The sequence below is a fragment of the Mobula hypostoma genome, chromosome 17 (genome assembly GCF_963921235.1).
Source record: "Mobula hypostoma chromosome 17, sMobHyp1.1, whole genome shotgun sequence".
Classification (NCBI taxonomy): Eukaryota; Metazoa; Chordata; class Chondrichthyes; order Myliobatiformes; family Myliobatidae; genus Mobula; species Mobula hypostoma.
In genome coordinates this window covers 33,619,465-33,633,305 of record NC_086113.1, presented here as the reverse complement: position 1 = coordinate 33,633,305, position 13,841 = coordinate 33,619,465, and the positions used below count along the sequence as shown (strand labels likewise).

The 13,841-nt window shown below is 44.3% G+C and overlaps 1 protein-coding gene across 1 annotated transcript in view; it reads right to left on the bottom strand.

The window, feature by feature from the left end:
- The window catches only part of gmds (GDP-mannose 4,6-dehydratase), a 668,214-nt gene that overhangs the window by 566,862 nt on the left and 87,511 nt on the right, over positions 1 to 13,841 (bottom strand). The gene's annotated exons all lie outside the window — the stretch shown is intronic.

Sequence of the window (13,841 nt, the reverse complement as noted above, 5' to 3'; positions counted from 1 at the left end):
GGGTTCTATCAAGAAATCAGTACTTAATCAAAGTTCAAAGCACCTTATATGTATCGATACTTTATGCAACCTTGAGACGTGTCTCCTTATAGGCAACTACAAAACAAAGAAGCCCAAAAGAACCCATAAAAGAGATCATCAAACACCCCAATGTGCAGAGAGCAAAAAACAAATCGTGCCAACAATAAAAGTAAGCAAATAGCATTCAGAATGAAAGTGAGTCCACAGTCTCAAAGCCCCGAGCAGCTAGAGCAGGCCACAGCCTCAGCCACAGTTCAGTGCAGAGCTGAGTAAACTTCATGGAGCTTCAAGTAGAACTGGCTTCACCCTCGCCTCCGGTCTCAATACCTTGCCTTTTCAATCCACCTGGCCCAGTGTTTAAATCGTCCAAACAATGGGTCGTTCCTTGTTCTGGGACCTAGGCTCTGTTGTATCAATATGCTTTGGACCTAGGCTCTGCCACCATGTCTCAACCCTATACCTGGCCTTTCCAAATCAACCTGGCACTTAGATTGGTCAAACCTTGCTCTCGATTTAGGTGGATGGGCTCTGAATCCGTTTTTATTCCACTTCGATTTTGCTTTTATTCCGCGCGCCCCAACTTTGTCTCAAATATGCCTCGGCCTCGCCTTGACTTTGCCTCACACCTGCACACTTTGATCCTTGACTCAGACTTGCCTTTGCTCACTTCTCCATTGTTTGCAGTGATTGCTTACCATAAAATTTACCACAAAAAGTGTTATTAATAAAGTATTTAGTTAATCATTACTTATTTTAACTAATGTAATTCAGAAAGCCAAGGTCACAACATTGCTTATGGATCAAAAACAACAACAAATACCAAAAGCACTCAGCAGGTCACTTAACATCCGTGAGAAGAAATTCAGATTTAACATTTCAGGTTGAACAACCTTCTTTGAAACAAAAGAGACAGTTGAAATCTGACTAAAACATAGAGGAGAACTCAAAGTTTGGCATTCCTGGAACAGAAGAGACAGCACATTCAACCATAAATGAAAATCAAATAGCAACTGCAGAATACTGGAAATCTGAAACAAAATCAAAATGCTAGAAAAACTCAGCAGTCAAGCAACATCTATGGAAAGTAAAACAAAGTTCATGTTTCAGGCTGAAGATTTTCAGCATCAGCATTTTTTAAAAAATATTTTCTTCACTCATGGAATGTTAGGCAAGAGGTACAAGAGTTTTTAGGTCCCATACCATCAGGTTCAGGAACAGTTATTACCCTACAACCATCAGGCTCCTCAACCAGCATTATAACTTCATTAACTGCAACTCTAAACTGATTCCACAGCCTACAAACTCACTTTCAAAGACTCATGTTCTCAGTATTATTCATTTAATAATAAATGCACAATTTGTCTTCTTTTGCACATTGATTCTTTGGCAGTATTTGCTGGTGTATAGTTTTTCCTAAATTCTATTACATTTCTTTATTTTCCTGCAGATGCCAGCAAGAAAATTAATCACAAGGTAATAGATGGTGATATACAGTAGTCTGAAAATAAATCGACTTTGACGGTAATAGGATTGGGTCTGCAACTGTTGGTGCTGAAGGTAAAGACACCACCAGTGGACCGCTTCCCCCCGCCTGCCCCCGCCCCCCTTGGCAGCCTTGGGCAGTGTGGCAGCAGAGAAAACATGACCACAAGCATATACAGATCTTCAATCAACAATCTGAAATAATTCAGATCTGAATTCAAGGTTGCCACTGAGAGATTATGTCATATGGAGAGAAGGGGTAATATCAAAAGCACCATGTGATTGGCAAAATCAACAGCCTAATAAAATCGCTGTATCTTGTTAATATTTACTTTAATTCATTGTATTTAATAAAATAAGATCTGCCTCTATAAAGCAAATGTACACATTCTATATTACCCAATCAATATCTCTTTCAATTTTGATCAGCCTTGAATTTACTTGGGCTAGTGGGAACTGGGCCCAAAACTTTCCCAGCCAAAGCACCACTTCTATCATCTCAGCATTATTTTACTCAGATTACATCCATAGAGACCTCAGAATGCTTTACAAATCACTCTATTTTCCTGTTAATTTAAATACTCAGTTAATATTAAAGGGAAAAATAATTAACAGATACTGGAATTAAAAATCCATGTACAGTAAAAAGCGTATTTAATTTTTAAAATAACAGTTATAAATTGAAAATTGACTGCCAGGCATTGCAGGTGCAGGCTCAGTAGGTTTGGTGCCTAATACTGCCACTACTGATTCCTTGTCTTATGTTCTTATATAAAGAAGGAACAATGGAACAGTATCACCAACAGAAGCCCGATTAAATCATGCACCATCCTGACACAGAAGTACATTGGCATTCTTTCACTGTTGCCAAGTACAAATCAATGAAACTTCCTACCCAACGTAGTTGCATCAAAAGTCTTAGAATCATGCTGAATAGAAACAAGACTGTGCCAACCATCAAGCACCCAATCAGAATCAGAAACAAATTCAGAATCAGATCAGGTTTAGTATCACTGCTTTATGTCATGAAATTTATTATCTTGCGTCAGAATTATATAGCAATACATAATAATAAAAATATATAAATTATAATCGTAGTGTATATATAAAAATAAATAAGTAGTACAAAAAATGGGAGGGAAATAGTAAGGTAGTTTAAGAGCATTCATGATCCATTCAGAAACCTGATGGCAGGGGGAAGCAGCTGTTCCTGAAATGTGTATCTGTTCTCTGCTCAGGCTCCTGCGCCTCTTCCTTGACGGCAGCAAGGAGAAGAGGGCATGTCCTGGATGACGAGTTCCTGAATGACGGATGCCACCTTCTTGAGTCATAACCTTTTGAAGGGGTCCTCGATGCTGGGAAAGCTAGTGCACATGATGCAGCTGGCTGAGTTCACGACTTTCTGCAGCTTTTTCCAATTAGCCATCTGGACACAAGCTGGGGTCTGATCAGCCCCGGCTGGGTCACCTGGAGGAGGTTGTATGATGTTGAAAGACCCGAAACACCCGATGATTCCAGGAACGTCACTGAAGATGTGTCCAGAAGCATCAATAGATGTTATGTACACAGCTTACACCCTGAGTTCATCAGTGACAACCAGGAAAGACTGGGTGACAACCACAAAAAGAGTGGTGACGACTGGAGAGTCAGTGACAGCCCAGAGAGACGGCAACCGGGGCAGAACGGGCTGGCAACCCAATCTGTGTCCTCTGAGAGGAGGACCCCAACAAAAGCTACAATGAATCTAAGGGAAAGATACCCCCAGGGGTGCCGGATGAGCACCCCAGTCGAATGGACACAACAACATCAGACCCAGGCAATGAGCAAATGACGATGAGGAAGCAGTGTGCATGTGGCAAAATCTGCAAGAACGATCGCAGCTTGAAGATCCACCAAGCGAGGATGAAGTGTTTGGCGGGAGCAGGAGCAGCATAACGTGCAGGTGTCCAACCTGGTGAGACGAAGGAGGGGCCAGGCCCGGAGTCACCCCATAGTGCCGGGAACCTCCAAGTGTTGCAAACTAATCCCTCTAACATGAAGTCTAACAGGAGGCGGATCAAATGGCCTGCAGAAAACATGACTTCACTGTGGAAGCAGTTTGACGAAGATGTTAACCAAATTCTGGAGGCAACGGCGAAGGGAGGGGTTGATAGGAAGCTACAAGCCATGACAACAATTATTGTCAGTATCGCAGCTGAACGGTTCGGAGAAGAGAAGAAGGAAGGCTCCAAAACATCTTACTCGAAGAACCAAAGAGCATTGAGGATCCACAACATCAGGCAGGAGATGAAAGCGTTGAAGTCCCAATACAAGGAGGCAGGAGAAGAGGAGCGTATTGGCTTGGCCCAGCTGATGTGCACACTACGAAAGAAGATCAGGGTCCTCTGCCGGGCAAAGTGGCATCGGAGGCGGCATCGTGAAAGGGCCCGAAAACATGCTGCCTTTATTGCCAACCCCTTCAAGTTCACCAAGGAGTTGCTGGGGGAGAAGCGCAGTGGGAAACTGGCCTGTTCGCAGGAAGACATAGACCAACATCTGAAGAAGATAGATAATGATCCTGAAAGAGAGCAGGAGTTGGGAGAGTGCGACATCCTAATAGACCCACCTGAACCGGATGTGCAGTTCGACATGTCAGAGCTGCAGCTAAAGGAAGTCAGAGAGGTAGTCCGCAAAGCAAGGACAAGATCGGCTCCAGGACCAAGCAACACCTCATACAAAGTGTACAAGAACTGCCCCAAACTCCTGCTGCGTCTGTGGAAGATCCTGAGAATCTTCTGGAGAAGGGGGAAGATCCCAGAACAGTGGAGAGTGGCTGAAGGGGTGTGGATCCCGAAGGAGGAAAATGCCACCCAGACAGATCAGTTTCGCATCATCTCCCTGCTGTGAGTCGAGGCGAAGATCTTCTTCAGTGCCATTTCTAACCGGCTGTGCACCTACCTAGCAAAGAACACCTATATTGATACATCAGTCCAGAAGGGCGGCATTTCAGGGATGCCGGGCTGTCTGGAGCACATCAGTGTGGTGACACAGCTCATCAGGGAGGCCAGAGAGAACAAGGGCAACCTGTCAGTGTTGTGGCTTGACCTGGCAAATGCACATGGCTCTATTCCGCACAAGCTGGTGCAGCTCACACTGACCAAATATCACGTCCCCAGCAGAATCAGAGACCTTATCGCTGATTATTACAGCAACTTCAGGATGAGGGTCTCTTCAGGAGCAATTACAGCAACCTGGCACAAGGTGGAGGTCGGCATCATCACAGGGTGCACTATCTCAGTGACATGAACATGCTCATTAAGTCTGCTGAACCAGAGTGCAGAGGGCCCAGAATGAATTCCGCTCAACGGCAACCACCTATCAAGGCATTCATCGATGACCTCACAGTCACCACAGAATCAGTCCCAAGGCTGCCGGGGGATTCTGCAAGGGCTCGAGAAGCTGGTGGAGTGAGCCTGGATGCATTTCAAACCTGTCAAATCAAGATCGATGGTGCTGAGGAAAGGGAAGGTGGAGAACAAGTTCCGGTTCAGCAGCGTAGGCACAGCCATCCCAACCATCACAGAAAAGCCAGTCAAGAGCTTAGGCAAAGTTTTTGACAGCTCTTTAAGGGACACAACATCCATTCAGGCAACCTGCACCGAGTTGGATGGCTGGCTGAAATCTGTGGACAAGTCTGGCATACCTGGGAAGTTTAAAGCCTGGGTGTATCAGCATGGCATTCTTCCCAGAATCCTGTGGCCCCTCCTCGTCTATGCAGTTCCGATCTCGACAGTCGAAACTTATAGAGGGGAGGGTTAGCAACTACCTCAGGAGATGGCTGGGGCTGCCAAAGAGCTTGAGCAGCATCGCACTCTATGGACACCACAACAAACTGCAACTGCCCTTCAAATCCTTGGAGGAAGAATTCAAGGTAACAAGAGCCAGAGAAGTGCTACAGTATAGGGACTCAAGTGACCCGAAAGTGGCTAGAGTAGGGATCCAAGTAAGTACTGGCAGGAAGTGGAGGGCAGAGGAAGTTGTTCAGGAGTCAGAGGCGAGGCTGCGTCACAGGAGGCTGGTGGGAGTCGTCACACGAGGCCGAGCTGGGCTAGGATCCTTTCCAACTCCCCAAATGGACACCAGAGGGAAGGAAAGGCGTCGTCTAGTTCAGGAGGAGGTGAGAGCAATAGTGGAGGAGATGAGAGCCTGAAAGGCAGTGGGAATGAAGCAACAGGGAGCTTGGACAAGATGGGAGAATGCGGTTGAGAGGAAAGTGACTTGAGCTGATCTTTGGAAAGCCAAACCACACCGCATCCAATTTCTCATCCAAGCAGTGTACGATGTGCTTCCAAGCCCATCAAACCTGCACACACAGGGTAAGGCAGAGTCATCTGCGTGCCCACTGTGCTCCAAGTGAGGAACCCTGGAGCACATTCTCAGCGGCTGCGCAAGGGTACTTGGTGAGGGACGGTACAGGTGGAGGCATGATCAGGTCCTGAAGACCATCGCTGAAGCCATCAGTGCAGGAGTTGAGTGGGCAAAGCGGCCCAACCCTCCAAGCAGCCCATTGCCTTTGTCAGAGCTGGGGAGCAGCCAATACCTGCAAAAGAACATCTGCAGGCATTCTGACCTCTGCAAGGGACTGGCAGCTGTTGGTGGACCTCAAAGGGCAGCTGAAGTTCCCCAACCATATCGCAGCCACCACCCTGAGACCAGACATTGTCCTAGTGTCTGAGTCTACTAAGCAAGTGGTGCTGCTGGAGCTGACAGTCCCATGGGAAGATAGCTTGGAAGAGGACTTTGAAAGGAAGCTCTCCAAGTATGCAGGACTGGTCAGCAACTGTCAGCAGGCTGGATGAAGAGCGAGGTGTCTCCCAGTGGAGGTTGGTTGTAGGGGATTCGTAGCCTGTTCCTTAGTTAGAGCCTTCAGCATTTTGGGCATCGAGGGAGAGAGGGAGAGCCATCCGCAGTACCACCCATGCGGCAGAGAGGGCCTCAAGATGGCTGTGGCTCAAAAGAGGGGAGCCATGGAGTCATAAGTAGCTAGCCATCTGGACACAAGCTGGGGTCTGATCAGCCCTGGCTGGGTCACCTGGAGGAGGTTGTATGATGTTGAAAGACCTGAAACACCTGATGATTCCAGGAACATCACTGAAGATGTGTCCAGAAGCATCAGTAGATGTGTGTACACAGCAATCCTGTGAAGCGGCTTCTCCATACCAGACAGTGACGCAACCAGTCAGAATGTCCTCCACATGACACCTGTAGAAATTTGTAAGTGTCTTTGGTGACATAGCAAGTCTCCTCAAAATCTTAATGAAACATAACTGCTGTTGTGCCTTCTTTATAATTGCATCAAAAAAAAATTGGGCCCAGGATCAATCCTCAGAGATGCAGACACCCAGGAACTTGAAACTGCTCACTCTTTCCACTACTGATCCCTCAACGAGGACTGGTATGTGTTCCTCCAGCTTTCCCTTGTTAAAGTCCACAATCAATTCCTTGGTCTTACTGACGTTGGGTGCAAGGTTGTTGCTGCGACACCACTCAGATGATCTATCTCGCTCCTGTACATCTCTTCATCACCATCTGAAAATTTGCTAATAACTGTGTCACCAGCAAATTTACAGATGGCATTTGAGGTGTGCCAGTCATGTGTATAGAGAGTAGGGCAGTGGGTAAAGCACACACCCTTGAGGTGTGCTGGTGTTGACTGTCAGCAAGGAAGAGATGTTATTTCCAATCCTCGCAAACTGTGGTCTACTGGTGAGAAAGTCAAGGATCCAGTTGCAGAGAGAGGTACAGAGGGCCAGGTTTTGGAGGTTGTTGATTTCTACTGAGTGTATGACGCTGTTGAACGCTGAGCTATAATCAACAACTAGCATCCTGGCATGATATTACTATTGTTCTAGTGAACCAAGACGGAGTGGAATACCAGTGAGATTGAATTGAATTAAATTGACTTTATTTCTTACATCTTTCACATACATGAGTAAAAATCTTTCTGTTATGTCTCCATCTAAATGTGCAATGTGCAATCATAGTAATTTATAATAAGTAGAACAGTCAATGTAGTACAGAGTACACTCAAATCAGCATGAGTTCATCAGTCTGATGGCCTAGTGGAAGATGTCCCAGAGCCTGTTGGTCCTGGCTTTTATGCTGCAGTACCGTTTCCGGATGGTAGCAGCTGGAATAGATTATGGTTGGGGTGACTCGGGTCCCCAACGATCCTACAAGCCCTTTTTACGCACCTGTCCTTGTAAATATCCTGAGTCATGGGAAGTTCACAACTACAGATGTGCTGGGCTGTCCGCACCACCCTCTGCAGAGTCCTGCGATTAAGGGAGGTGCAGTTCCCATACCAGGTAGTGATGCAGCCAGTCAGGATGCTCTCAACTGTGCCCCTATAGAAGGTTCTTAGGATTTGAGGGCCCATACCAAACTTCCTCAACCACCTGAGGTGAAAGAGGTGCTGTTGTGCCTTTTCCACCACACAGCTGGTGTGTAAAGACTACATGAGATCCTCAGTGGTGTAGATGCCGAGGAACTTAAAGCTGTTTACCCTCTCAACCCCAGATCCATTGATGTTGATAGGGGTTAGCCCCTCTCCATTCCTCCTGTAATCCACAACCAGCTCCTTTGTCTTTGCAAAATCGAGGGAGAGGTTATTTTCTTGACACCACTGTCAGAGAGATGACTTCTTCCCTGTAGGCCACCTTGTTATTGTTGGAGATAAGGCCAAGCAAGGTAGTGTCATCGGCAAATTTAATTAGCAGATTACAGCTGTGGGTGGCGATACAGTCATGGGTATACTGGGAGTAAAGGAGGGTACTCAGTATGTAGCCCTGAGGGGCTCCTGTTTTGAGAGTCAGAGGGGTAGAGGTGAGAGAGCCCACTCTTGCAATCTACTAGCGACCTGACAAGAAGTCCAGGATCCAGCTGTACAAGGCAGGGTCAAGGCCGAGGTCTCTGAGCTTCTTGTCGAGCCTGGATGGAACTATGGTGTTGAATGCTGAACTGTAGTCCAAGAACAGCATTCTCACATAAGCATCCTTCCTCTGCAGATGTTTAAGGATGGCATGTAGAGCAGTGGCTATTGCGTCATCTGTTGATCAGTGGTGTCGGTAGACAAACTGTACAGGGTTCAGTTTGGGTGGTAGCTTACTGCAGATGTAATCCTCGACCAGCCTCTCAAAGCATTTGCTTATTATTGAGGTGAGTGTGACAGGACGCCAGTCGTTCAGGCATGTTAACTTGGCCTTTTTTGGTACAGGGACAATGCTGGATAATCTGAAGCAGGAGTGCCCTCTACACTGGGAGAGGGAGAGATTAAAAATGTCAGTGAACACACCTGCCAGTTGTGCTGCGCACATCCTGAGTACTCACCCTAGGATGCCGTCCAGTCCCGCAGTCTTGCGACTGTCCACTCGTTGGAAACATCTGCGTACCTCAGCCTCAGAGATGACCAGGGGTTGTAGTGGTGGCTTTTCTCAGAGGCTCAGAGTTGGCGACATCGAACTGAGCATAAAAGCAACTGAGCTCAACTAGGAGAGAGGCCTCAATGTTGGTGGCACCACAACGTTTGGCTTTGAAGTCTGCGATGGTATGCAGCCCTCGCCACAAGTCATGTGTGCTATTCGTTGTGAATCTTGACTCAATCTTGTCCCTATATTGTTGTTTCATAGCCTTGATAGCTTTGCGCAGATCATAGCTGCTTTTAAGACCATAAGACCATAAGACAAAGGAGCAGAGGTCGGCCATTCGGCCCATCGAGTCTGCTCCGCCATTTTATCATGAGCTGATCCATTCTCCCACTTAGTCCCACTCCCCCGCTTCTCACCATAACCTTTAATGCCCTGGCTACTCAGATACCTATCAATCTCTGCCTTAAATACACCCAATGACTTGCCCTCCACTGCCATCTGTGGCAACAAATTCCATAGATTCACCACCCTCTGGCTAAAAAAATTTCTTCGCATCTCTGTTCTGAACTCTTTTCTTGAGTTCTAGTTGATCGCCAGTGATGTAAGCTTGATGTTGCGCTGCTAGTGCTGTTCACACGGAACTAGTGATCCAAGGTTTCTGGTTTGGAAAGACCCTGACCGACTTCTGGGAGACAATATTGTCAGTGCACTTCCGGATGAAGCACGTGACTCCATCTGTGAACTTGGAAACATCCTCAACATGGAAGACATTCCAATCGACGTCATCGAAGCAGTCCTGCAGCATGGAGGCCAATTGGTCGGACTAACAGTGGACTGGATTTACTGTAGACCGAATGTGACAATATGCAAATTGCAGTGGGTCCAGGTCCTTGCTTAGGCAGGGATTCTAGCTATGGCCTACCACTCAAAACACTTCAAGCACTTCATCACAGTAGCTGTGAGTGCCACTGGTCGATAGTAATTGAGGCAACTCATCTTGCTCTTCTTGGGCACTAGCATGATTATCACCCTTTTGAAGCAGGTGAGAAACTCTGACAACAGCAGTGACAGATTGAAGATGTCCTTGAATACTCCCAGCAGATGGTTGGCAGAGGTTCTTAGACCCCTACCAGGTACACCATTAGGGTTCACCTTCTTGAATGCTGTTCTCACATTGGCCTCCAAGACAGAGCTCACAAGGCCACTAGATGCAGCAGGGATTTGCACAGGTGTTGTTTTATTCTCCCTTTCAACACATGCATAAAAGGAATTGAGTTCAGCTGGGAATTAAGCATCACAGCCACTCGTGATATTAGGTTTCGTTCTGTAGGAAGTAATGGCCTGCTAAGTCTGCTGGACCTGATATACATCCAATTCCATCTCTAACCTGAATCGGAATTGAATTTACATTCTTAAAATAGCCTTCCATAGGTAGTAGCTGTACTTCTTTTATAGTTCTGGATTACTGGTCTTGAATATCACAGATGTAGCTCTCAGTAGACTATGATTCTCTTGGCTCAACTGTGGCTTTTGTTTTGGGTATGACCAGTATGTTCTTGAGGGTCCTTATGAGGTCAGTGACAATGTGTTGTGTATGCTCAGTTTCAAAGATGAATCCCTGAACATTGTCTAGTCCATCAACTCAAAGCAGTCTTGAAAGTGCTCTTCTGCCTCTCTTGACCATACCTTCTTGGTCCTCACAACTGGTGCTGGGATCTTTAGCCTGTGAGTAGAAGTATAGCCAAGTGATCGGACATTCCAAAGTATGGCGTGGATAGCACTGTAAGCATTCTTGATGGTATAACAGTGGTCAAGTGTGTTGGCTCCTCTGGTTTCACAGGTGATATGTTGGTGGTAGTTGTTCAGATTTCCTCAAACTGGCCTGGTTGAGAGCCCCCACAATGATAGGGAAGGCATCTGGGTGCACTATTTCATGACTATCTATCACAGCACTCAGCTCCTCAAGAGGCTGCCAGATGTTGGCCTCAGGTACAGTGTACACTGCTACCAGGATAATGGCAGAAAACTCCCTCAGCAGATAAAATGGACAACGCTTGACCCCTAGATGTTCCAGGCCAGGTGGGCAGGATTGAGACAGAACTGCTACGTTTGCATACGACAATGAATTAATCATGAAACGTACTTCCCCTCCGCTACCTTTAAAAGACTGAGCTGACCTGTCTTTACTGAGAATGGTAATATCAGTTGGATGCAGTGCTGTGTCCAAAATGGTGGGTGTGAGTCATGTTTCCATAATGCAAAGTGCACAGCAGTGCCTGATGTTCCTCTGGTACTGCAATCTTGTTCAACTTTATTTATGAACGACTGTGCATTCACTACCAGGACAGTCAGGAGTAGTGGTGGGGAGGGGAAGGGGAGGTCTAAGGCCTCTGCATTTCAATCGTACCTGTAGCCCAGCACACCGCCCCCACATCCATTTTCGTAAAGGGGAACTGCACTCATGACTTGAGTTTGCCATCCAGGATCCGTCGACTTTGAGCATCCATACATTTTTTAAGCGTCTTAAAACACTGTTGCTTATTGAAGTCTCCATGGCTGGGACTGTGGATTTCAGCTGAAGTACCCCTAAGTGGGAATATTTAATGATTCCCATCAGAGCTGCACGCAAAGAGTCACCACTTATCAGCACCATGTTGGAGAGAGAATGCCAATTCCCAAGTCCACTAATCCTACACTAATTCCATTTTACTCTTCAGAAATGTCCTTAAAAACCTCTAAAAGTATTTGATAGAGAAACTTAAATTCATGAAGGATACAAAAAGAGTAGATTGAGAGATTTTGTCCCCTTTGGCAGAAGTGTCAAGGATCAGGACAGCTAATGATAGTGACTCGCAAAAAGAAACACAAAGAATACATGGAATAACTTTTCGACACAACATCTGGTGATTCCAGAGATAGTAGCAGACACATTTGATTGCTTTCTTTGAAAAGGAACTGAATGAGTATCCAGGAGGAAAGAATATGCAGGGCTCTGGGATGGAACCAGTAAACTGCAGGGGATTAAAAGGCTTCATTCTGCCCTGTATCATTGTTAATACAATGTGGCACAGCAGATCTTGAAATACTGTGATACAAAATAGTCATGATTTGTGCAAAATGGCAATATTCATTACATGTACATAGATTGCTTAAACTATATATTTTAGCTTTCTCAGATTTAAAAGGTCTATAATATCAACGCTCTTATTTTAAGCAAACATTACTGACCTATTCATCCTGCTAAAGGAAATGTAAAAATAAATTGTGAAATGTCCACAAATAAGGCATTGTACAAAATAAGAAACATCACCAAATGGTAAAAAATGTGAAATGTAAGATTTTCTGAAATTTGCCTACACTATCACAATGTCTATAATAGGTAGGAATTTCACATTTCTTAAATAATTTAATTAAATTATAAACAATATCATGTTTACAGCTAATATAAATCATAAAAAAACATAGTCAGCAATGTTTCTTTCCCTCACCCTGCCTCCAATCTGGCCATTTCTCAGATTTTCCATTCATACTGGAACATAGATTGACTGCTGGCATCTACTTCCTGTTCATTCCATTTCCTGATTTCTGAAAGGATCACTGTTTTGCAAATAATGTAAGAGAGCAGCAAAGAATAAAATTCTCTTCCCAACTGAACAGGAAACGCATGTACTAAAGTGTTGGACCAGTACTTACGGAGGCACCGGCATCATTTCTAGGTGTCTGGATAATAAAAACATACTTCTTCAAATAAAATAAAATTACTTTTCAGTAACTTTGCTACTCTATTCTTGAAAAATACGATCACAAGTACTTTCTTGGTTAATTTGTTTTTTTTTAAATCACTAATGCCAAGCTGCAATATTAAATCCACTTTAATATTCCAGAAGTTCAGGATTGATTGCTATTAAGGGTAAAATGGACAAAACCAGTGCAAATTAAAAACAAAATAGCCCATTTGATAAGCAACATATCTTATTCCCCGCACCCCAACGTTCTGGCCAAGTGCATATGTGCATCATCACACAGAAAAATCCGTGATGAATAATCACAATCCCAAAGCATAGCTCCATGAAATTTAATAAATCTTGATGAAAATTAGTTTATCACAAAATAATAAGCATTTTAATTTCACTATCAGTCTACCCTGTATGCTTAAAACAGCTTTAAACTGCTTAAAACTGCTTTAAATTGTTAAAGAAACTAAAAAGTGTAAAGAAATACTTACTGCTTATGGTGGAGTAGACAATTTCTTAGTAAAGAATGTGACTGAAAGGACAACTAAAATAGGAGCAGCGAGTGAGACGGAAGGACAGAAACAGACAAGTAAGGTAACTAAGAAAAGATCTTAAATAAAAATAGAAAATGCTAGAATCACTCAGCATGCTAGGCAGCATCTATGGAAAAAGAGCTATTGCCTCAAGTCCAGGGCCCCTCACTTGATAATCGAACACAATTCCTATATTACTATAATAGATATTATATTACTATAATAATAGATATAATATTACATAATCATATCTCAAAGTTACCAATGAGTTAAAACTGTAGATTTTGCATTCATTTTCATCTGAAAATTCTTGAAGTAATTTTTTTTAAGTACACCCAAGGGCCCATAATATTTTTCCTCATAAATTAAAAATTTCCACTCCAACCTAGTTCCCTTAATAGAAGTATTTCCATCAAATATTGTATAGAAAACCAAAACTTTTTTTTGCTGCAAAGCTATTGTGAACAATGTAACATAAAACCTTGAGCTGTTTCATTACTGGGTTTACTCAATACGGAATACAAAATTAACCTTGGCCAAAATGAGTCGAAAAATTTCATGTCAGTTGAGATATTTACCTTTCCTCAAATCAAAGACTATTGCGAATGAAAGGGGAAAACAAAACATGTACACCAAAGTAGCTGGAATACTTTAGAGGTGATGAC